This window comes from Stenella coeruleoalba (genome assembly GCF_951394435.1).
Source record: "Stenella coeruleoalba genome assembly, chromosome: 10".
Classification (NCBI taxonomy): Eukaryota; Metazoa; Chordata; class Mammalia; order Artiodactyla; family Delphinidae; genus Stenella; species Stenella coeruleoalba.
Window position 1 is genome coordinate 34061764 of NC_137156.1, and position 25299 is coordinate 34087062.

At 43.4% G+C, this 25299-nt stretch overlaps 1 protein-coding gene and 1 pseudogene across 6 annotated transcripts in view; one reads left to right on the top strand and one right to left on the bottom strand.

The window, feature by feature from the left end:
* Window positions 1-1801: 1801 nt before the first annotated feature.
* On the bottom strand, window positions 1802-18336 carry LOC307192924 (small ribosomal subunit protein uS3-like; annotated as a pseudogene). The gene is made up of 2 exons: window positions 18230-18336; window positions 1802-3327 (listed from the first exon to the last, which is right to left on the bottom strand). The product of its transcript is annotated as a small ribosomal subunit protein uS3-like (transcript).
* Window positions 18337-19366: 1030 nt separating this feature from the next.
* The window catches only part of TRERF1 (transcriptional regulating factor 1), a 203286-nt gene continuing 197353 nt past the window's right edge, over window positions 19367-25299 (top strand). For 3 of the 5 annotated variants that reach the window (XM_079933563.1, XM_079933567.1, XM_079933568.1), the window contains exons 1-2: window positions 19367-19582; window positions 20434-20519. The gene's annotated coding sequence lies outside the window, so the exon portion shown is untranslated. Of the gene's footprint in view, window positions 19583-19924; window positions 20015-20354; window positions 20520-25299 lie in introns of those variants that run through there. The other 2 variants (XM_079933564.1, XM_079933565.1) reach the window with 2 other exon arrangements.

A 25299-nucleotide genomic window follows, 5' to 3' on the forward strand; every position in this document is an offset into this window, starting at 1 on the left:
TAATAAAAATAATTTTTAAGAGTGATGCATCTTTAAGGGGTATTTGTATACTTGATTTAGCAGATTCTTCATGACCTTCTAGGCACCAGGTGCTGAGACAGAGAACTCAACAATGAACAAGATAGCTCCCAGTCTCAGATGGTGGTTCTTAAACTTTATTGTGCATCAGGATCACCTGGAAGGCTTGTTAAAACACAGACTGCTGGGCCCCACCACCAGAGTCTCTGATTCAGTTAAGTCTAGGATCAGGCTTGAGAATTTGCATTTCTGACAAGTTCCCAGGTGATGCTGATGTTGCTGGTTCGGGGACCACATGTCTCCTGAAGTTGTTTTAACACTATTGTAGAAGGACTTTATTCCTGCTATAAGGATTCCAAGAACTGGTAGGAGAAGTATATTTTCTGGACAGTGTGCTCTGCCAGGTCTCTAAAGCACACTTATGTGCCCGCCCTGGGCCACAAAGAGCACATCATCTTCCTGGCGTCTCAAGAAATGTCACTGCCTCCTCTTACCCCTTCTAACTTGTGGTTGTGTATCTTTCAATTTCTTCCATTAAAACTTTAGGTCCTCTATACATCCTATTTGTTGTACACCCTATACAAAATGTCAACAGCAGTTATTCTCTGATATTGGAATTATGGTTAATTTTTAAATCTTTTTGCTTGTCTGCATCACCTAACATTTCCATAATGAACATTTTCATTATGAACAAGAGTTAATTATATAATAAGGATATTAAAGTAAAATAAATGTATATCAAATCGTGTTAGGCTCTGTGATGCGGGCACAGGTGCTAAGAAGTAGTACGGATATGGACTTGCCTTTAAGAGGTGTATGATCTCATTCATACCTACATTGGAAAAACATTTAGCAATAAGACAAGCTATTCAGGAAAGTGTTCACCGAGAACTAAATGTACAGTTGGCAAGTACTTTGGAAGGAAAAGATGACTAGGCTGAGTGGCCCTAGAAGGAGCATTTGGGCCCAGCCTTGGATGATAAACCTGCCAGAGACTAAGCAGAGGGCGAGGCAGGATGCAAGGGTCTCTGCAAATCCCCAGTATACGTATAGGTGCTCAGTGAACACTGAAGAATCGAACACTTATTGAACTCATATAGAAACTTCACTCAGGCACAAGTACATTCAGCATAACAGTGGCTCATACCCAAGACACATAAATTGAAACCAAAATTAATTTCATTGTGGGTTTATGACAAGTCAAGAATGGGAGAAAATGTCATCTTCTTTTATGTGATTTCTTCACTGATGATTACGTCTCAAAAGTGCATCTGTGGGTTTGCAAAGAAAGACCCATCTGGACTGGACACCTCTTAGGTGTGTTCTCCTCCCCTTTTGCCCTTAATTAAGATGGAGGAGTTCTTACTGGTCTTGTAGATCCTCTGTGCAAAACCTTACTGGTCTTCTAGTTCCTCTGTTCAAAACCATACTTACCCTAAAGGAGCATCTCTTCACCTCTTTATGTTTGGATTGATTATATGTTTCTCTGTGTTAAAAAAGCCTGGAGGCATCTACTTCTGGACAAGATGAAACAACAGGGTCCAAATTTATCCTTTTGCCTTAAACAACTAGAAAAGCAGATTAAAATATATGAAAAAATGGGGGCGGAGGTATAAGCAGGGGCTGGACGGAAGAATTACAAAGGTGCATGAGGAAACTTTTGAGACTGATGAATATATTCATTATCTTGATTATGGTGATTCTTTCGCAGGGGTCTACATATTTCAAAACTTAGACTGTATACTTCAAATATGAGCAGTTTTTGTGTGTCAATTATATCTCGATAAAACTTTTAAAAAGTACTGGAGAGAGAGAGGGAAAAAAAAGCCTGGGAGCACAGGTACCATCAAAAAAAATACTCCCGTGCCATTAGTTGGATAGTTTCCCTTTCTTTTAGCAGATTTTAAAAATTACGGTTAAGCAGAAGTGAATATACAGAGAACAATAATCCTGTGCTATTTAATTGAATCATTTCCCTTCTTTTTCTCAGATCTGTTATTCATGTTAAGCAACGGGGTTGCTAATGAACTTAAAGCTTCTGGACCCTCACTTACAAGTTCTTTCCAAAGTTCTATACCTGATTTTCTGTTTGTAATTGTGTTTTCTTTTTTAAAAAAAGAGGCCCCAGACTTCCCTGGTGGCACAGTGGTTAAGAATCCACCTGCCAATGCAGGGGACATGGGTTTGATTCTGGTCAGGGAAGATCCCACATGCTGTGGAGCAACTAAGCCCATGTGGTGTGCCACAACTACTGAAGGCCGTGCACCTAGAACCTGTGCTCTGCAACAAGAGAAGCCACTGCAATGAGAAGCCCGCGCAACACAACGAAGAGTAGCCCCCGCTCGCTGCAACTAGAGAAAGCCTGCGAACAGCAACGAAGACACAGTGCAGCCAAAAATATAAATAAATTAAAAAGAAAAAAGAGGCCCCAGATTGTATAAGATTCAGGCTCCATGAAACCTGGATGCAACCCTACTTTTTTAAAAAAAGATTTTGTTAAAGGTCTTTATAGAGCAACATCAGACTCCAAATCCAGCTGCCAAGGAGACTGTGTTATGCAGTGGGTACTTGCTGGCATGGCAGGCGTCTATGGCTTCCCTCCCTTCTGCCCAGGGATGGGGAAGGTGACAGGGGGCAGTGTCTCATCTATGGGTTCCACCATGCTCAGTGGTCAGGCAGGGGCTTCTTAAGGGCCCATCTTTCCACTTGGGTCCCAAGGCAGCATGATCTTCACTTTGATGCCCAGCACACCCTGTCTGAGCAGCACATGGCACCCGGTGGTGTCTGTAGAAGCTAACAAGGTCCTCACTGTGGGTCATCAGGCCATCCACAACTTCACGGATTTAACCCTCTGTCCTTGGAGTTGCCCAGGCATTACGACCTAGCAGCCCTTGTCCCCACTCTCCATGATGACCTTCAGCACACCACAGCAAGCCCTCCTAGAAGTGTGTACTGCAGATCCCGCCTGGGTGATGTGCACAGAGCTCTCGTATATTCCTTTTCCTCCTAAAGCTCTACACTGCCCTCAGGGAAGCCAAATCTCTTCTGAAGCACAGCGGTCAATTCCTGGATCCGCCAGCCCTTCTCACCAAGAACATTGTGCGTCCTGGAGGCCAAGATAATGATTTCCGTCCTGGTTGGTGTAAATCGGACTTCAACTCCAGAGTAGTCATCTTTGGCCAGCGCCCGAGTGAGACACTTGTTCAGTTCAACCTTGAGGACGCCATCAGCGACATCTTGGAAATTGACACTGCCATCTTGCCACCTGGCAGCACCTTAAGGAATGGCCCAGTGCTGCTGTTAAATGACCTAAGGAGTGTGATGTGAGCAAATGGTTCCCACTGCTATTGCAGACAGAACACAAACACCCAAAGAACTTTAGGACTATGGTGGCCTAGAGCACCATTCTCTCCTTGGATAAGCCTTTGTGTGGACTTGGTAACAGCAGCTGAGGGGCTGTGAATAATACTTCAGACTTCCTCACTTTCTTTTTCATCAATTGCTCTATCTGGAGGGACCCAAGTGTGAAGGAGAAAAATGACCCAATAAATACAATTCAGCTTCAGCAGCTTCAGAATGCCCATTCCCTGTCTCCTCCGTCGGCTCCAGAATTGAACAAGCAAGGTAGGAGAGGAGAGCTTTGCCTCAGGTGCTCTTTGAGACTCAACATTGGAGAATTTCAGTTCCAACACCTCCAGAGAAGGTGTCTTGAAATGATCATGGAAATAGGATCTTTTACTACATGTGGGCCACATTTCACACTGTTCCTGAGTAGAATATCCTTGCTCTGCCTCTCTGTCAACCAGATCCCACTGGTTCCTCAATACAAGCTCAGTGCCTCCCTCCTGGAATTGCCTTCCCAGATCTATCCAGTGCAGAGTGAAATCTTCCTTCCCTAAACCGAACACTTAAGATATGACAATTCTTGAAGCTGTTAGGAGTTTAGACCCAAACTCCTATAACCATATGATCTTGGGTAAGTGATAATTTTTCTGAGCAGAGAGTCCCCAATAATCATTCATTTTCCACACTAATATGTGTTAATTTTATTTATTTATTATTATTATTTTTTAATGTGTTAATTTTATAATTAAAATATTTTATGATGGCAATAACAATTCGTACTGATGTCACGGAGCCGGCATGAAGCTTAACTAAGATAATATATGTAAATACCTTTTGTAAACCATAAAATGCTGTACAAACATAAGGTACCGGCAGAGGTGATATTCCAAATATTTAATGACCGGTAGGCACTGGCCTTGACCAATCAGAATAGTTTCAATCACAGCACTGGAGCTAAGTCCAGTAAACTCCTTGTGGTGTCAGACATTAACTCTCTAGTAGCTAAATTAAAGGAAGGTTTGGGGTTTCCTGGAGGAGAAGCTAAAGTAAAGGGGGTCTAGTGGAAAGAGACTCAGGGGACTAGGGGCTATATTCTTTTTCAGATTCTCTTCCCTTATAGGTTACTACAAGATATTGAGTATAGTTCCCTGTGCTACAGAGTAAGTCCTTGTTGGTTATATATTTTATCCATAGTAATGTGTATATGTTACTCCCAACCTCCTAATTTATCCCTCCCCCCACTTTCCATAAGTTTTTTTTCTATGTCTGTGAATCTCTTTCTGTTTTGTAAATAAGTTCATTTCTATCATTTTTATTTTTTAGATTCCACATATAAGTGATATCATATGATATATGTCGTTGTCTGGCTTACTTAGTACGATACTCTCTAGGTCATCCATGTTGCTACAAATGGCATTATTTCATTCTTTTTTATGGCTGAGTAATATTCCATTGTATATATGTACCACATCTTCTTTATCCATTCATCTATTGACAGACATCTAGGTTGCTTCCACATCTTGGCTATTGTAAATAGTGCTGCAATGAACATTGGGATACATGTATCTTAGAAAATATTTTTGCCTGGACAAAAATGAAGCAGGACACATAAAAATTTGTGGGGTGAATTAAAGCAGTTCTTAAAGCAAAATTTATAGCATTATAAAATAGCTTACCTTAGAGAAGAAGAAAGGTCTCAAATCAACAACTAAGCGTCCATCTTAAGAAACCAAGGAAAGCAAAACAAACCAAATGCAAGCAGAAAGAAGGAAATAATAAAGAGCAGAAAAAATGACCTTGAAAACTGAAAAACAATAAAGAAAATCAATAAAATCAAAAGCTGATTCTCTGAAAACGTCAATGAGATCGATAAACTTTAGCCATACTAAAAATTTAAAAAAATAGAAGAGACACAAATTACCAATGTCATTAAAGACCCCACAGATATTAAAAGGCAGTGCTCTGAACAGCTCTATGCACATAAATTCAATAACTTAGATGAAATGGACCAATTCCTTAAAAGCCACAAACTTCCAAAACTCACACAAAGAAGAAATAGGCAACATATATATTAAAGAAATGGAATCCATAGGTAAAAACCTTAAAAAAAAAAAAAAAACAACCCTCCAGGCCCAAACGGTTTCACTGGTAAATTCTACCAAACTTTTTTTTTTTTTTTCTGGTATGCGGGCCTCTCACTGCTGTGGCCTCCCCCGTTGCGGAGCACAGGCTCCGGACGCGCAGGCTCAGCGGCCATGGCTCACGGACCCAGCCGTTCCGTGGCATGTGGGATCTTCCCGGACCGGGGTACGAACCTGTCTCCCCTGCATCGGCAGGCGGACTCTCAACCACTGCGCCACCAGGGAAGCCCTACCAAACTTTTAAAGAACAAATAGCACCAATTTTACACAATCTCTTCCAGAGAATAGAAGGGAAGAGAACACTTCCCAACTCATTTTATGAGGCTAGAATTGCCTTGATACCAAAAAACTAGGCAAAAACAGTACAAGGAGAGAAAACTATAGACCACTGTCCCTCATGAACAGTACACAAAAATCTTCAAAAAAAAAATACTAGGAAATCAAATCCAGCAATATATAAATAGAATACTACTCCGTGACCAAGTGGGGTTTATCCTAGAAATGCATGACTGGCTCCAAATTCAAAAATCAATCAATATACTTCACCATATTAAAAAACTGAAAAAGAAAAATGACATGAGCATATCAAACAATGCAGAAAAAGCATTTGAAAACATCCAGCATCGATTCATGATAAAAACGCTCAGCAATATAGAAATAGAAGGAAATGTCCTTAATTTGATAAAGCCCATCTACAAAATACCTACAGTTAATGTAATGTTTAATGGTGAAACACTGAATGCTTTCTCCTAAGGTCAGGAACAAAGCAAAGATGTCCTCTATCAACACTCCTATTCAGTATAGTACAGGAAGTCCTAATCAGTGCAGTAAGGCAGAGAAAGAAAGTAAAGGCATACAGATTAGAAAGAAAGAATACTGTACCTATCTGCAGGGGACATGATTTTCTACATAGAAAATCCCAAGGAATTTACCGAAAAAGTCTTAAGTTAATAAATGAGTTTAGCACAACTGCGAGAGATAAGGCTAACTCACAAAGAAGATTATATTTCTACACGCTTAAACAATTTGGAAATCAAAATTAAAATATATATTTCATTTAAAATTTTTAAAAGAGAAATACTTAGGTATAAATTCAACAAAACTTGTGCAGGATCTGTATGCTGACAACTATAAACACCGAGGAGAGAAATCAAAGGACATAAATAAATGGAGAGACCTACTGGATTCATGGGTTGGAAGATCCAATTTAGTTGAACGTGTCAATTTTCTCTGAAGAAATCTATAGATTTAGTACAATTCCAATCAAAAGTCCAATAAGATTTCTGCAGATATAGACAAGCTGATTCTAAAATTTATTTGGAAAGTTGAAGGGACCAGAGTAGCCATAACAATTTTGAAAAAGAAGGATAAAGTGGGAGAAATCAGTCTACCTGATTTTAAAACTTACTGTAAAGGAACAATAATTAAGACACTGTGGTACTGGTGGAGGGATAGAGACATAGACCAATGGATCAGAATATATCAAGCAATGGAGTCACAAAATGTCAGTTGTTAACAAAAGTAAAAAAGCAATTAAATGGAAAAAGGATAGCCTTTTCAATATGTGATGTTGGAATAACTGAACATCCATATGCAAAAGTATGCCACGAAAAGCTAAAGACAAAAAAAACTTGACCTCAGTCTCACATTTTATACAAAAATTAACTCAAAAATAGATCATAGATGTAAAATGTAAAACTATACAACTTTTAGAAGAAGAAATAGTAGAAATGTTTATGACTTGGGATCAGGGAGTTTTCTTAGACTTGATATTAAAAGCACAACTCATAAAAGAAAAAAAATTGACAAATCGGACTTTATTAAAATGAAAACCTTTTGCTTTGTGAAAGACACTAAGAGAAAGAAAAGCTATAGACTGGGGAAAAATATTTTCAAGTCACATATCAACAAAGGACTTGTATCTAGAAAAACTCTTAAAACTCAATAGTAGGAAAACAAACAACCCAATAAAAAATGAGAACATCTTGTTATAGTTTAATTGTTATAATCCTTAAAACAAAGGTACCTATCCTGATACGAAACAAAGACCAATGCCTTTTGTTTGTGTGTTTTCAATGCCGTTTTAAAATATAGTGCTTTCTGGATAATTTACATTACTGTAGATGGGAACAAAGTAATCGAGGTTTAAAATTAATTCTGTTTAATATTATAGGAAAAGTATAAACTAAGCATTTTATTCACTTCAGTTTGATTTAAGTGATCAGCTCTTTTAGAAAGCTTTCCTTGACCCTTAAGAATATGAATTCCGTATTCCCCCACTGTGCTTTGCCAGGTTCCTGTGCATATCTTTATCACAGCACCTTTCTTATTTTACAATATTAACCTGTCTCCTAAGGTTAAACCTCCTAAGGTTTCACTTTATTCTTAAGCCCTAGCATAGTAACTGGAAGGTAGCAACGACTCAGTGTGTTTGTTGAACAATTAAAGACTTGTAAAGAATAAATAAAAATTATTGATGAAATAATAAAATAGCAACAACACTAACAAAATCTGAAAATATTAGGATGCTTTTAGAATGGTCCCTGACACATAGTAAGTATGCAATAAATGCTCATTTATTCAACAAATATTATTGTAGTTTTCCTACAATGTATGAAGCACTGTTATAGTTGATAGATAAATTACATGCATTTTCAGTTATAGCCCTTAGAGCAAAAACAACACAGACTAAAACCCCCGCCCTCATGGAATTTACATTTTAATAGGAGAGACAAACAATAAGTAAAATAAATAGGTGAAATATGTAGTTTGCTAGATGGAAAAAAAAAAGGCGAGGGGCAAAAGACTTAAACGTCTATGTACGTTCACCAAAGAGAAAATAGCACGTGAAAAGATGGTCAATACAATCAGCTATTAGGAAAATGCAAATTAAAATCACGATGAGATACTACTACATAGCTATTAGGATGAAAATAAAATCAATAGCAACAAAAGCCTGACAGCATCTACTGATGGCGAGGTTGTGAAGCAACTGGAACTCTCATTTGTTGCTTGGAATATAAAATGGTAGTCAGGTAAACAATTTGCCTGTTTCTTATAAAGTTAAACACATACTTACCATATGATATGGTATGATCCCCCTCCGAAGTATTTACCTTAGAGAAATGAATTTTATGTTCGCTCTAAAACCTGCACATGAATGTTTATATCTGCTTTATTCTAATCATCACCTAACAGTGGAGACCACCCCAAGATCCTTCAATGGGTGAACAGATAAACTGAGTACATTCATACTCTTTAGCATTAAGATACTATTTAGAGGGGCTTCACTGGTGGCGCAGTGGTTGAGAGTCTGCCTGCCGATGCAGGGGACACGGGTTCGTGCCCCGGTCCAGGAAGATCCCACATGCCGCGGAGCAGCTGGGCCCGTGAGCCATGGCCACTGAGCCTGCGCGTCCGGAGCCTGTGCTCCGCATTGGGAGAGGCCACAACAGTGAGAGGCCCGCATACTGCAAAAAAAAAAAAAAAAAAAAAGAAAAGATACTATTTAGCAATAAATATTACTGCTAGTAGAGTATGAACATTATTGAGCAATAAAAAGGAATGAAATACTATCATTACATGTAGCAACATGAATGAGTCTCAAAGACATTATGTGGAGTCAAAGAAGCCAGTCTCAAAAGACTGTATATTTTATGATTCCATTTCTATGACATTTAGGAAGAAGGCCAAGTGAAGGAGTAATGGAGAACAGACCAGTGATTTCCAGGGGTTACAATGGGGGGAGAGCGGAACTCTAAAGGGATTTTTTAGGGTGAAGGTGATAGAACCATCTGCATCTTGATTGTGATGATGTTTACACATAGGACTCTACACACACAAACGTCAATTTTACTTACTATATGTTGATTTAAGAAAAGAAAGCCTACTGCGTGCAGCAATGAGGACCCAACACAGCCAAGAATGAATGAATAAAATAAATAAATTTACGTAAAGAAAAGAAAAGAGAGCCTATATCTAGGTAGGGCCTCTGAATCCATCTGAAAGAGACAGTTTGTCAAAATTCTGTGTTCCTCAACTCAATTCCAAGGGAGAAAACAAATACTATTAAGTCAAATAAATAGATTAAAAAAAACAACAAGAATAAACAAACCAAAACCACACCTTCTATATGCAGGCTCAGTAACTCAAAGTCAGAGTTGATTTACTAGGTAATTATCCTACACAACCATACAATCATGCTTCAGGTTATTACAGCAACAGGCTGAACTGAAAAAACTAGGTAAGTGTGCTTTCCGATGTGAAATTGTTACCATTCACAGGTTTACTGTGTTGTTTTTCTTCTTTGACTTAATTTCATTTTCTATTTCAGGCTGGATTTATTGATAAGCGCTCTGATAAGCTATTTTTGTAAAAAAAAAAGTGTGTGTGTGTAAGAGTTCACAGTGGGTTACAAGTGATCTGTATTTTCTTTTTGACTTAGTGTTGTTTTAAAAATTTCTCCAATGAGCATGTATTACTTTATAAACCAATAACCTAAATAAATTATAAGAACTCCAGTCAATTGCTAACTAGAGTATCTCCCACACAGAAAAATTTTTGGAATGTGTTTTATTTTATAGGCAAGAATGGGCTTAGTTACTCTAGGTATGATATCTAGTGGTTGTAAAATGGGTGCTTCTAAAAGGATTTCAGAGTTCCCTTAAAAAGGCTGTGTAAACAATTTGGCAGCTCCTCAAAAAGTTAAACATAGAATTACCATATGACCCAGCAATTCCACTCCTATGTGTATACCAAAAGAACTGAAAATAGGTGTTCAAATAAGTACCTGTACACTCATGTTCATAGCAGCATTATTTATAATTGTCAAAAGCTGGAAGCAACCCATATGCCCATCAACTGATGAATTGATTTAAAAAATGTTGTATATCCACACAAGGGGATATTATCCAGCCATAAAAAAGAATGAAGTACTGACACATGCTACAGCATGAATGAACCTTGAAAACATTATGCTAAGTGAAAGCAGCCAGACAGAAAAGGTCATGTATTTTATGATTCTATTTATATGAAATATTCAGAATAGGTAAACCTAAAAACAGAAGGCAGATAAGTGGTTGTGAGGTGCTAGGGGGAGGGAAGAATGGGGAATGACTGCTTAATGGGTATGGTGCTTCCCTTTGGGGTGATAAAAATGTTTTGGAACTAGATAGACGTGATGACTATACAACATTGTGAATTGTGAACTACACAATTCAGTGCATACTGAATTATGCACTTTAAAATGATTAATTTTGTGTTCTGTGACTTTTACCTCAACTTTTTAAAAAAGATGAAATGTGTCCTGCAATCTTATTCACATTTGCAGCAAAAATCTTTATTTTTCAAGGAAATTATAAAGGATAAATATAGTTTAGCCCGTATCTACATAGTTAAGAACTCTGAGTGGCATGTGAATTAATAAGTGATACGTACTTTTTGGAAGGTGATCTGAATAGTATTAAAATGTTCAGAGGAATTGAGTAGTCAGAAAAGAAAGTTACAAAGCAGCATAATGAACTCCCTCTGTACAAGCTTTTCAATGCTCCTCATGTGTGAAAGGTATCTACAAATATTTAATTATACCCAAATCCTTGGTTGGAATACATTCTATTTAGCTGCTGTTGCCCTAGTGGTCCTTGCAATTCTTGGGATGCTGTGCCTGTCAAAGGTACTTTTTTGTTGTGATGTTGGCCTAAGGGTGAAGGGGAGTGGGGTGTTACCTACAAAATTTGACTTTGGGGCCTGGAATGTTTCTAAAAATTTTGAAATCCCAGGCTTCTCTCTTCACTTAATGATGGCTCTTTCAAACATCTAATTTTCTTGAAAATTCTTGGATCATCTTGTTTTTCCTTTGAAAGTATGTAAAACCTTGTACGTGATGCATACCAAATGATTACCCTTTAATAATCAATACAGAGTCCTTTACTGAAATTCATTGGTTGAATTTTCCATTTTCATGTTATTTACTCTTAACCATGATCCTGAAAATTTCAGGTAAAAGTCCTGAGCTGGCTATTCTCTGCCCTTTCCAGATTCACTTTTACCTTTTTCCACTGTACCCTATGCCCTGGCAGGCTGCCCTCCACTGATTTCATCAACAGGCTCCCAGAGCCCCTGGCTTCCTGTAGGGTTCAGCCAATGGGAGGCACATATAGGAGGTCAGAGGGCAGGGGCAGAGAGAAGCTGGGGTAGCTATTCACCTGCCTGCGCTCTCTGCAGGCTGTGGGTTGACTATGGCTGTGTTCTGTGTTGTGTTCTTACAGAAGGCCGTCACTTGTGTTGTGTGACCCTCTCCTACAGCTACAGTCACAGCCATAACTTCAGAGACAGCGTTTCCTCCATTCCAGGTATTTCTCTTTCTTGCCCTTTCTGACTTATGGGTGGTAAAGGTTCCACACTGTTTTTAGTTCTTTGGTCCTATACCATCCCTTGCTGGTTTCCCTTAGCCCTGCACAAAGGACTAACTACATAGTTTGTGGGGTCCAGTGCAAAATGAAAATGCAGAACTTTTTATTCAAAAACCACAATGGATTTCAAGATGGCGACCGCAAGGCATTAAGCAGTGCAGGACCTTCTAAGTGCAGGGTCCTGTGTGACCACACAAGCTGCACATTCACGAAGCCTGCCCTGACTGCACACTATTGTAAACAGTACTTACCATAAATGCTCCTCAGTTACCTGTTGAGTGTGCCACCCATTTCCTGCCAGGATCTTTTCTAATATAAGGTCTTAATGGTTCTCCTTCCCATTTAAAAAAAAAAAAATGTGACTCCATTAGGGGTTCTGGAAAAGTAGCTGTTATCTATACTTAGATTTAAACACTCTGCAATTTAAAACTTTTTAATAGATTTGCATCTGCAGTAGGAAATTCACTTATTCTCTGTCTTCCTCACCCTTACATGGAACAAAGCCACTCATTTGGGAACCAGCGGGGGCCACCACAGCCCTTGAGCACTACCCACCATGCGCTGGTACCGTAGTTGAAATGTGTGACTCCCAAGCATGCCTTCTGGGCGGGTGCAGGAAGTTTTAGCAGTGATTTCAACCACTGAGTTGCTTTTTGATTTTTGTACTGGATACAGAATCTACTATCCTAGTTTGCTTGTTTGTTTTCCCTCTCTTCCAAATAAGACTTAAACCGAGAGCTTTCTCATAGCCTTTCTCTCTCTGGCTAGAAACTTGCCTGAGATAGTGATCTCTTAGTATTACTAAACAAACACCAGTTAGGCCTCCTGTCTTGAGTAAGGCCTGCTCTCTCAACACCGTCCTTAACAGACTTGGGGGTTGAGGTGACAGTCAACAAATTATGCTATCTTATTGGTTTCAAAATGGGAGTCCCATAAGCTCTTCTGTGCCAGGACTTTTTGCTTTCATTGCTTTGGTTGTTACAAATTCAGGGATGGCAAAGAAACATGAGTTTGAGAAATACTCTACAACTATAGTGTTTCACTGCTTGCACTTGCCACAGACTTATTGGTGCTTGACCACTGAGCTTTCTTCAACAACTGCATTAGTGACATCCATCACTCATTTCTAAAGCACCCACTGACTTTTTCTACCCTCACAGTCCCTTGATTTGGTCACGTTGCCTCTCAGAGCCTTGGATAGAGCAGGAAGCAAAGTTGGGATTTTCTTTCCATGCCTTTTCTCCCCCATTTCTCCATGCCTCCAGTTTTCCCTGTTTTTAAGAAGCGCTCCTGAAGAGTCACCTTTAATGTAAAGTACTATACGGAAGGGTTCACTTCTTTGAAGAGTTACCAAATATACTGTCTCATCTTTTCTCTGAAATGCAAATTTTCTCTCAAGGAGGACAAACTTGCATTTCAAAAGGGGGGTCATATGAAAAAAATAATTCCAGCTGTTTAAATCCAGAGTACAGAAAAATTATTCCTAGAACAGTACACAGAATGTTCACTGGGCCTGAAACATTTCATTTGGTTGTGAATTGGCTACAGTTCCATTTCCATTGTTTTTTTTTTTTTTTTTTTTTTTGCCGTACGCGGGCCTCTCCCTGCTATGGCTTCCCCCGTTGCGGAGCACAGGCTCCGGACGCGCAGGCTCAGCGGCCATGGCTCACGGGCCCAGCAGCTCCGTGGCATGTGGTATCTTCCCGGACTGGGGCATGAAGCCGTGTCCCCTGCATCGGCAGGCGGACTCTCAACCACTGCGCCACCAGGGAAGCCCTCCATTCAGTTTTGATCTGTTCTTGAGTTAGGCAAATAACCAGTGTGGTGTCAGAAATGATCCTTCTCCTGTAAAAGCAACAGCATTGCTTAGACTTCTAGTCCGCATGGCTGGAAGGGGCCTGACAGGTCTTATAGCCAAACTACAAATGAAGAAACTCAGAGCAGTTCTGGACTGGGTGACAGAACTGGTAAGCACAGAGTTGAGAATTTTGCCCAGTGCATCAGATTCTTAATCCATGCAATTTTGAAGCAGCTCTGTGGAGACACATTCTCAGGGAAAATTGGCTCCCAATTTTAATTTGCCTCTTCCTCCATCACCCAGTCCTGCCATTTTCCTTCCTGTACATTGTCCTCTGAGTGGTGTCCTTAACAATGATATGTCCACCTTGCTCTCTGCAGTGTTCATTTCTGCCCCCTTCCTGATTTACCTGCCAGACATAAGTGTTGCTCTGAATGTCTCACAGTAACAAAATTGCCATTTTTGCATCTCTACTATGAGCCAGTACTGTATTTTTTAAATTCAACAATTTAAAAAATTTCATAGTAAATATTTATCACAAATTAGATCACAGGCAAGTTTTATGTGCGTACAAATACATATATCCATGTGTATCTGTCTAAAAATGTGTATAGACATACATTTATCTATGCACATATGTTTGTTATCACTTAAATGTATAAAATAGTTTGTTTTCATTAATTAACAGTACTGAAAAAGTGTAAACTAAGAAATAAAAAATGAAGACTAATTACAATAAAAACAAACTACTTAAAAAATTTCATAGTTACTGATAACATTTCATAGTAATTGAATAAGCCTTATCATTTTAAATTTCAGTGCTTTAAAATAGAATTACTTTACTTTTAAATTTATTTCAGACTTATTTGAATCATTTTAAACATTCAGCAGAAGTAGAGTGAACAGTATAACAGATAGCTCCACCAATTATCCATACTTTGCTAATCTTGTTTTATTTATCTTTTGTTTTTTGGGGAGGGGGCTGGATTATTTGAAAATAAATCCTAAACATACTTTCACCCCAGACTCCCCATTATGCATTCTAATAGATAAGAACTCAAGAAGAAATTTAACCGCAATACCATTATCACATGTAACAAAATTAATAATTTCTTTTATTTTTTAATTAAAAAAAATTAACTAATTAATTTTATTTTTGGCTGGATTGGGTCTTCGTTGCTGCACACGGGCTTTCTCTAGTTGCGGCAAGCGGGGGCTACTCTTTTGTTGCGGTGCGCAGGCCTCTCATTACGCAACAAGACTTCTCTTGTTGTGGAGCACAGGCTCTAGGTGTGCGGGCTTCAGTAATTGTGCCTCGCGGGCTGCAGAGCACAGGCTCAGTAGTTGTGGCGCATGGGCTTAGTTGCTCCGCAGCATGTGGGATCTTCCCAGACCAGGGTTCTAACCTGTGTCCCCTGCATTGACAGGCGGATTCTCAACCACTGTGCCACCAGGGAAGTCCCATTTCTTAACATCTATATCAAGTCCACATTTTATTTCCCTGATTATCTCAAAGTCTTTTAAACAATTGGTTTATTCACATCAGAGCCACACAGGATCGAAACATTGCATTTGGTTTACTACGCCTTTTAAAAACCATTATTTACACACATTTGACTTTCACTTCATTTGACCAATGAAGAATGTATGGTCCCAGTACACAGGTGGGTGAACTAGGGCTCAGAGAGGTTAAGAAACCTCCCCAAGTTCTCATTGTTGGTAGGGGCCAGACCCAGGACTTGAATAAAGGCCTGCCTAAGTCCAAAGACTCCATTCTACTCCTTCCCCTTCAGGCTACCAGAATTTTCCCTGTGTTGCAGAGAGGCAAGAGGCCTAGTGGTTAAGAGAGAGGGTTTGGGCTCAGGTTGGCCTGGGTGCAAATTGGAGCAAGTTACACAATCTCTCTGATCCTGCACTTCTGTCTGCGTCTATAAAATAAGGTTAATGATGATGGTTTGGGGCTGATTAAATAGGAGAACGCATGTCTAGTACTTAGCACAGTGACTGGCACATAGAAAGCACTCAGTAAACCTTAGCTATTATTCCTAGCATAAAGGAGGAGAAAGAATCACAAAATGGTTGTTTGCTTTTGTCAGTAGCTCAGGAATTGTGGCTCATCATTGTTACTACAACTTGTGTAGGATTGAGGCTGAAGGGGTGGGGAGGCTGGGAGTAGGGTGTTGATTCTGCCTGGATTGGAGAAGGAAGCCCTGGACATAAAAATTTAAGTAGGCATCCAAGGAGTTCTTCCCGAGACCTCAGCTGGAAAACAGTTGAATATGTCTTCTGACCTTCCATAGAGGGAAAACCGGTGGGGAGCAGACATGGTGGGAGGGAGACTTCTCAATGTTTATTTGAATTTGGAACCATGTAAATGCATTAAACCAATTCCAATAAAATGAATTGCATTAAAAAGAAAACCCCTCTTTTACCATGGGGTAAGTGCTGAGAATGGGAAAACTAGGATTTAATGACAATAATAATAGTAATAATAATAATCCCCTTACAATTTTTGCAGCCCTAGGAGGGCTTCGGTCATAAGTCAGGTTTTGCACCAGGATGAGACTATTTCAGCTTGACTCTGATTTCAAAGATCTAAGGTAATATTTTAACTTTAGCTATCCTCCCTCTGACACTCATTCTAAGAGTCCAGAACCAGTGCTCCCAGATTTGGAGTTGTCTTCAAGCATAGGCATTGTCAAGGGCTGAATCTATGGGCTAACTAAGGTCTTTGTGTGTACTGTCTGTACATTTATGGGTGCTTTCCCAGTTTATTAGGCCCTAAGTTGTTTTTGATGCTAAGTAAAGACTCTGGGGCTCTGATTTTCTAGAGTCCTTGGGAAGGGAGGGGTCACATAACCCCACTCACAAATAATCAAGAACTTGCCTCTGTTCTAAGGCCTTTACATACACGAACTCATTAAAACCTCACAATAACAATACACTGCAGGTACCATTATTCTGATTTTACAGGCAAAGAAACTGAACCAAGTGAGGTGAAGGAACTTGCCGAAGGTCAGAGCCTGCACGACTAACCACTAGGCTTACTACCTCTCTGTTGGCAGTGGGCCAAGCATGTAGGGGTCCTTTGAAGGTGATGCAGGCGTCCTTGGCTGTGCAGCAGCAAGGCTTTAGGTCCCAAATCCTTCCTTCTAGTTCAGGACCAAGAAAGACCAGGGTGTCAATTTCCTCATTGACCCTGGTCAAGTCACTTACTCCCTTCAAGCCTCAGGTTTCTTATCTGCCCCAGGGAGGAGTTTTAGACGAAAAGACCTCTCCTTGCATTACGAGTGTGGGTGTGTGCTGGGGGGTGGGAGGTGTAGGGGCTGAGGTTTCTGGGCGGTACTGCGCTGCTTTTCCTAGGTCTCTTGCGGAAGCAGGGTGTTTGGAGGTTTTGTCCTAGTCAACTCCCTCCCAGGAGGTGGGGCCCCCAGTCAGTGATGGCGCGCAAGCTTGGCTATGCCTCCTCCGCTTGGAAAAGGGCCGCCACTGCGGCCAGCTCCGGGCAAAGTCCGGCTGCCCGGAGGTCGAGGGTGGGTCTTTTTTCCCTGAGGGAGTTAAAGCTGAGATTGTATACTTAGGAAGGCTTCTTGGAGGTAGTGACAGTTGAGTCAAGTTCTGAAGGTCTAGCAGGAGTTAGTAAGAAGAGGTGGAGGAGGAAGGGTTACCCCAGGCCCAGACAACAGAACAAAGCACAACCCGGCTTACAGTATGGGAGGAGGAGCTGTGAGAGTGGAGAGGTCTGTAGGGGCGAAATCGCGGGGGGGCTTCAAAGCTTTATTCTAAGAGCAATTGGGAGGGGTTTGAAGGAGGGTAGTCCGGAGTTTTAGAAAGACTCTTCTAGCCACTTGGGAAGAATGGGTCGGAGAGGGGCAGGAGGCTATCGTAGAAAGCAATCGGGTTGGAAAATGACCGAGGACTGAGGAAAGTGGCGCTGGGGGGCGGAGCCGAGCATCTGAGTCTTTCTCAAACCCCACGACACTGTGCGCTGTCCCTCGACTTTCTTTGCTTATGTGGAAGGGCCCCATAAAGGGCAGGGCACCGGCCAAAAGCTCAAAGAGCCAAACAGCGCAGAGCCCCCCCTTCTTTCGGGGGCTCTCTGGTCCAGGTGCCCCAGAATTCGTAGGGTATTGCGGGAGAACTTAACACTGCTTAAGATGGAGAACCGTTACCCCTCAAAATACACAAAAACCTCGGCCGCTTTTGGCAGCAGCCTCCTCCGTCCATGACCTCATGCTTTAAGCTCCCATATAGCCTTCCCCCGCCCTGTCCACACCCGGTGCCCGAGTGGGGGTGGGGTGAGGGGACAGTGGCGAAAGTCTGGGTAGAGGGAGCACCTTATTTATACTGCGCGAAGATTTGGGGTAAGGGGCACAACGATTTTCCCATACCGAAAAAAACATGGTTTAACTTTCTCCTGAGCAAAAAACACTCGCTGTCTTGTGGGACCTCCCTAAGATAGATGCCCCGTACCCGGCCCGAGGTAGTCTGTTTAAGCCCAACCATCTTTGGTTTACGTTTCCTTGGACCAGAGAAGCCGCCTGGAAGTGCTGGCGTCCCGGGCTGGACCGAAGGGCGGCCGCGCCTTCGAGGGACCAGGGGGCTGTTGGGCTCTCGCTCCCATGGCGCCGCCGAGGTTTGAACCCTTGGCTTGCCTTTCAGCCCGCGCCCTGCCCCCTGCTCGCAGCTGCTCTCGGTTTAGGTGCAGCGGTTTCCCCCGCAGAGGAGGAGGAGGAGACTGCGCGAGGAGCGACTCCCTGCTCGGGTTTCCGCACCAATGCCGAGCGGCCCCAGGCGGCCCCCGGCGGCCGGCCCTCCTCCCCGGCACCACGTTCCACAGTCATGGCGCACGAGGAGGGGCGGGCGCGCGCCGCGGCGGCACCCGCGCCCCTTCCCCTCCCCTCCGCCGCCCGGTTCCGGCCCCTCTCCTAGGCAACCTCCCTCCCCGGCCTTCAGCGCCGCGGAGATGGAGACCCCTCCCCAGAGGGATGCAGTTCCAGCGCCGTTTGCAGCACCCCCTCCCCGCCCCCATCGGGGCGGAGGGATGGAGCCGCGCGCTTCGCGAACCTCCAAGCCCCTTCCCGGGAGCCTCAGCCTCTCTCCCAGCCCCGCAGAAGCCGGGATGCAGCGGGGGGTAGGCGCAGACCGTTTCCCCGAAGCCCACCTAGACCTTGGCATCTTTGCAACCCCTTAAAAAATAAACATAAAACCCAAACCCCAGTCGTTAGATTGCAAAGCGCGTTACAATAACCGGGACGGCTACGCAGGAAACAATCCTGCACTGGTCCGGGTCTCAGGCGGCAGCTTCCCGACCACGCCACCTTCTCCCGGGCCTCGATTTTCCGGCCTTGCCAGAGAGTCGGCCACACCCCGGGGCTGACAGGTCCCGCGCGGGGCCGCAACTTGGTCCGCGCCCCCTGCCCCATCCATGTCCAGAGTCTCGCCAGCCTACAAAAGGTGCAACCTCACGTACAGGCAGAGCACACAGATAAGGTCGGCAGCGCACGCCAGGGAGGCTGCGAACAATGCGCCGGGCGGCCCGCGCCGGCCAAAGCGCGGCGCCCCGGGGGACAGGGGGCGCGGGCGGGGGCCGCGGCGGAGGACCCGCCGGCCGCTACGCTGGACACCTTACTTCCTGCTTCCCCGCCCGCGGCCAGACCCAGCTCTGCGGAGGGATATCTCTCCCCTCCTCTGTCCCTCTCTCTCCCTTCCCCCGCCTCCCCTCCTTTTTGCTTCTGCTCCCCCCACACCCCGCCTTTCTCCTTTTGCAAGAAAATAATTTGACAGTCGATTTGCTGACAGGGGAGGAATTTGCATCCTGGATTAAAAAAAAAAAAAGGCCGAGAGGAGCTTGGGAACGGTTGCTAGGGGTGGGTAATGGGTGAAAAAAGGGGGCGCCGGGAAGCGGATAAGGAGGGTTAAGGGAGGGGGCGAGGGTGGGGAGCAATGCAAAAGGTAAGGCCAGGTTACAGCGGCTCGGCCCCGAGTGGGCTGCGGCCGGGGGAGGGGCGAGAGATACATATGTATTTCTGTCTCCCTAGCACACCCCCTTCCCTCTAAGCGATGGCTGAGAGGCGGTGCATGCAGATGGGGAGTAAGTTTCCTGAAGGGGAGGGTGGATGCACGCGCGCGGCCCCGCGCTGCAAATTTCCACCGGGGAGGGAGAGTGGCTGGATGCAGAGAGTTTGGAGTTGCTTGCGGCGGAGGGCAGGAAGGGGAGCAGGGCCGGGAAAGGGGGCTGGCGGGCGCTATATCTGGGAGTAAGTTTCCAGGATCGGGAGAGCCTGCACGCTTTCTCGCTAGTAAGTTTCTGGCCGGGGAGGGCGCGTGGGGAGGAGGAGAGGGAGGGGGTGCATGTATATAGAAGGGGGGAGGGGGGAGCAGATTTCCTGCGGGGAGGCTGAATGCATATGGAGAGTAGATTTCCTGAAGGGAGGGTGGAGGCGTAGACGGACCGAGTAAGTTTCTTGCTGGGGTGGTGGCGGAGGTGGTGGGTTGGTGCTCTGGAAACCCGGAGCTTCCTACCCTGGGTGGGGGAGCACGCTATTTTGGGGGGAGGGCGTGAAGGGCCAGGTTCCCTGCTGGGGAGAGGGGCTTGCATCTGGGGAGTATGTTTCCTGGCGGAGCGATATTTGTTTACAGGCTGAGGGCAGTACTGTAAGTGAGTAGCGCTTCGAGAAGGCGGCTCTGACAGAAATTAATATTGAAATTACTCCATCAGCTCTGCTCGCCCCCCCATCTCACCCCCCAAGCGAAGACTGGCCTTCTTGTCGGATTGCCCATGCACTTGTTGCAGAAACAGCCAAGGTAGGCAAGAAGCTTATTAAGTTTCATTTTTAAAAAATTAGTTGGGGGATGCTCCGTGAGAAGACGGGGGAGGGGAAGAGAAAAGTAGGGGGACAGATTAGGAGAAGTCTCCCCCCACTTCTTTACTTTCAGTATGTTAGCAGGGCCTTCTCTGCTTCCCTTCTTCCCTCTTCCCTCTCTGCGCTGCAGAGCATCCCAGCAAAGGGGGGAGGGGTGAGGTGGGCGCTATAATTGGCAGACCCGGCTTAAAGGAGGGGGGGGGCTTGCAACTGAAGATTGTGTTGTTATAAAGCCTTCATTATTCCAGCCAAGAAGCCGCAGGACCCTAGGGATGTGCCTTTTGGGGTTTTTGACATGATGCATATGTGTATGTATACGCTCCTGAGGGCCCTTCGGCGGCTGGGTCCTCCCCAGAAGTTAAAGTGGCCACCCAGATGGGAGAAATGTGTAAGGGAGTAAACCTGCCCCTTGACTTCCCAACTTCAGTTCGGAAGACTGTGAAGTTACTGCCGGTGGTCTAAAGAAATAGATGTTAAAAAAACAGCATAAAACCACTCATTCACTGGCAGAGGCCGAGAGCACCTGGCGGGCAGCCTCTGGCCAGCACTGGGCTGGAGCATGTGCGCCTGCCATCCTTAGGTTAAAAGAAAATGACTTCTGGTTCCTCTGTGTGCCTTCGACTGGCCCGTTAGAGCCAGCTTTGTGGAAACTCTTCCCCACACTAGACGCGGCTTTGGCAAGTGAACGTGTTGAAGCGGGTTGCTAACAGCATGGCCCCGGCTGTCTTGTGAAGTGCATGGAAGTGATGTTTAAGAATGACGGATCCAGGGATGGCTGAAGAGTTCTTTTAAAAAAATGCCGGCTGTTTGCACTTTTTTGCAGGCCATGGAGCAGAGCTTTAAGAAAGGAGTTTTAAGTTGTCCCAATTGGTACCAACCTTCTGCATCATAGACTGTCTCAAGAAAGCAGTCTGGTGATGGAAAATGTGGTTTTGGTGCTCTCTGGAAGGATAACAACCAGGAGTATTCAGCCCTTAACTAGTTAACCAGCCCTCTTTGCTTCTCTGTGCCTCTTTTCCTGGTCCTCAGCCTACTGGTTTCTGCAGATGAGTTGTAGGTCTTAGCTGTCAGGTACCTTCATTAGGCTGGGAGCTTTATTTATTTCCTTCTTTTTCTTTTTCTTTTCTTTAATTGAAGTATAATTGACTTAACAGCATTGTGTTAGTTTCAGTTGCATAACATAGTGATTTGATATTTTTATACATTATGAAATGATCGCCACCATAAGTATGCTAGGAGTTTTAACTTGGCCAGGATAATTTTAGCACCAGGGATTCAAACCCAGACAAGTTTAGTAGAGTCAGGGAGTGAACACTAGGCAGTGTGGTTAACTAAAGTTAGTTAAGCTTTCTGCAGTGCTACAGACAGGCTCAATACTAGCAGGGGAAAAAGTGGGTTTTAAAAAAAATGATCTCTTTACATGGACAGTGGTTTTTCTTTTTTTTTTTTCTTTCCTTTCTGTCATCAGATTTCCAGATTGAGAATTTGATTTTTGGCAGCTTGAGAGTTGAGTTAGTTGGGAATTCAATATTATTGCCACTTATCAAATGTTCCTAACTAGGCATTCGTTAAACAAATTAGCTATTATTTTTCCCCTGCTGAAAATCTGCTTCTGGTTGATATATATGCTGGGAAGGTAAACAGAAACTTTATGTGTGTTTATCCCAAGGTAGGGGAATTATTTACATGTCTACCCTCAAGCCAAGAGTGGTTATGGTCATTCAGTATTTTTTTTTTTTAATTTATGGGATTTATTTTATTGTCTTTCTTTGGCCATTAATCAAGTCACAGTAGCTTTTTTCCCCTCTTCTGAGAATGTTCTGTGGTAATAAAGGTTTGAAGGCCCATGAATCATAATTCATTCTTTTAAAAATATTGTCAGGATTTGATTTATAGGAATTGATACCAGGAGTGACACACCTCTTTGGGCTCCGCCCTTTTAGGCATGTCCATTTTCGCCAAAGAATTGTTTAAGAAGCCAGCTTAACATGTCAAAAAAGAGCATTTCCCTTCTGCTTTATGGGCACTGAGAAGATTAATTTTGCAGGTTCCGTAGTAAGCATGGGTCTTTTCACAGCTTGGTAAGCAGGCTTCCACATAGCAGGCATGTGGTAATATCACATAACATTTATGTGAGCTTGCTGTGAAAACACTTGTTCTACGAACTGTGTGGAAAGTACTCAGTTTTGCATCCATTAACCCACTTGGGCCTGTGGTTTTTGTCAAGGTGGGAGCTTTCACTGTAAGAGAGGGGACAGACTGTAGTGTTCTTTGCTGCTTATGTAATAAAATGTGTGGTCACAGAAACAAGCTTACTTAAAATTCTTTTTCTCCTGCTCTGATGGGTGGATTGGTCATAATAATTGAAAGCATCAGAGGTTTTTTTGGGGGAAAGTCTGAGGATTCTCCGTAAAGTTGATTAATCAGAACATGTTAAAATTGTGTTCAGCAGTTGGCTCAGTTTACAGGATTTGTAAAATGACAAAGAACTTTTAAGGTGGTTTTATTCTCAAGGCAGGAGCACAGCGTCACTGGAAGAAAAAGTGGGGAGGGTATCAGTGTCTAGCCATTTCTGGACTTCAGAGTTTTTATCTTAAAAACGCATGGTTTGATCCGTGAGTTCCATTCATGTCTGAAATTCTGTGACTCAGTCTTGTGAAGAAAAGTCTCAAGAGATCTCCACAGTCTGTCTCTTCCTGGGCCAACGGCCAAATTGCCTCATGGACTTGGGTGAGTTGATTAACTTCTCTTTTTGTCTTCTCATGGAGAGAGTGGATTTACACCTTGGATTCCAAAAAGGACTCTTGAGTGGCCTGGTAATCTTGACCGTCAAATGCAAGAAAATGCTTGTGAAAGTCTGCCACCGTCTTGGAAAAAAAAAAGTGCATGGTTGAGTCCCAGTTATATATGCTAATAGAGAGTGGGGCATATAATCCCAGGCACCAAAAATAATTTCAGTTCATCTTGGAAGTTTTCCCCTCCAGCCAGCTGGTTCACCTGCCTAATTATGCCTGGTCAAGTCTAAGGTTAATTGAGCTGTTAATCCCAGGCAGCAGGGGGAGGTAGTCTTGGGAGGAGTGGGAGACCAGAAAGCCTAGTGTGGCTTTACCCACTTTCTGTGGAGAATTCACATGTGGGTAATTGGGATATGGTCGTATATTTGTGATAAGGTTCAAAATAATGATATTGTATTACTGTCACTTCCGGGATATCATACATTTCACCACGGGCACTTTTGGAGGAAAAGCTCTTGATGTTTTTATTGACTTTGAGCATTGACATGAGAAGTAAGGATCCAGACAAGTGGCTCAGACCCCAGGCAGTAGAGATGGGTGCTGATTGCTCTAAAAGCAGTTAACTTCAGCTGGTTTTATTTCTGACTTCATAAAACTGTGTGATTTAGGGAGGAGAATCAGCTGGAACCTTGTGGATTAATAATATTTCTGAATTTGCCTGTTGGAGGGGAACCAATGAAATAAAAGGGAAACTAAAACATAGTTGATTTCCTTTGCGGGGAGAGGGACACAGGAGCAGCTGGAGTCCAGATATTGGCATGTTTTTCAGCTAGGATACTGTGGCATCGTAAGGAATAACAGAGTCCTGGTAACATGAGTTTGATCCCATGGCTCTCTTCTGGGTTAAAGAAAATACACACCAAAAAGCTTCTGTGGTATTTTCTAAAGATGTTTAAGTTCTCAAGGCAGCTGCTTGTAGGGTCTTCTGGTTAATTGGGGTTTACTGAAGAAACATGATTTTTACTTTTTCCTCACGGAAGACAACAAGCTGGGGATGAGTGGAGTATACTGAGCTATTGGGCTGTTGGTTTAGCAACATTAAAAACCTACTTTTTTGACAGACAGGAAGGGGAAAAAGAACTTGTGTACCTAAATGGTAACCAAGGGCTTGTGGGAGGTTAACAGTTACTTTCGTGCTGTGACTGGATCTGGTTTATTCATGCGTACGTATTGGCAGCTACTTATTGAGCACCTACTATTTGCTAAGTACTGTGTTACCGCTCTGGGTATACACTGATAATTAAAAGACATAATCATCTTCCTCTCCCCATCCCCCACTCCACCGCCTAGGCTATAGTCCAGAGGGGAGGCAGACATGTAAAGAAATATATCTTGCAAAATGTGGTAGATGCTCAGATGAAACCACAGGGAGCAGTAACTTGCAGTTACTTAGCTAAAGAAGCCTAGAAAAGCCTCTCTGAGGATTGGGGGTGAGGGGAAGACAGAGAGCATCAGGCAGAGAGAGGAGGGCCTGTGTGGAAGGACTTTGGCCTTGCGGGGGGACGACTAAAAAGAGGCACAGGTGGACAAGGGGGCAGGGGGAGAGGGCAGCATGAGATGATCGTGCAGGACTTGGGGCCTTGGAAAGGCTTGGGTTTCATTTGAAGGGTAGTGGGAAGCCACTGGAAGTTTGCAGTGGGAAGTGACACCCCCTAACTCGTGTTTAAAGGGGGTGGCATTGGTGGAGAGGGCAGGTGTGGAATTGGGGAGCGCAATAAAAAGGCATTTGGAGCAGGCCAGGTGGGGAGGTGACAGGAGGTGAATGCAGGGGAGCAGGTGGGTGTGAGATGCTTATTAGAGGTAGAATGGGCAGGGCTTGCTGATGGATTTGGTGGAGGTTGGGGAGGAGGAATCTAATAACTGAGGTTTCTGACTGAGCCGTTGGGTAGATATGGGTGGTGCTCTTTGCTGAGATGGGGGCGAGGA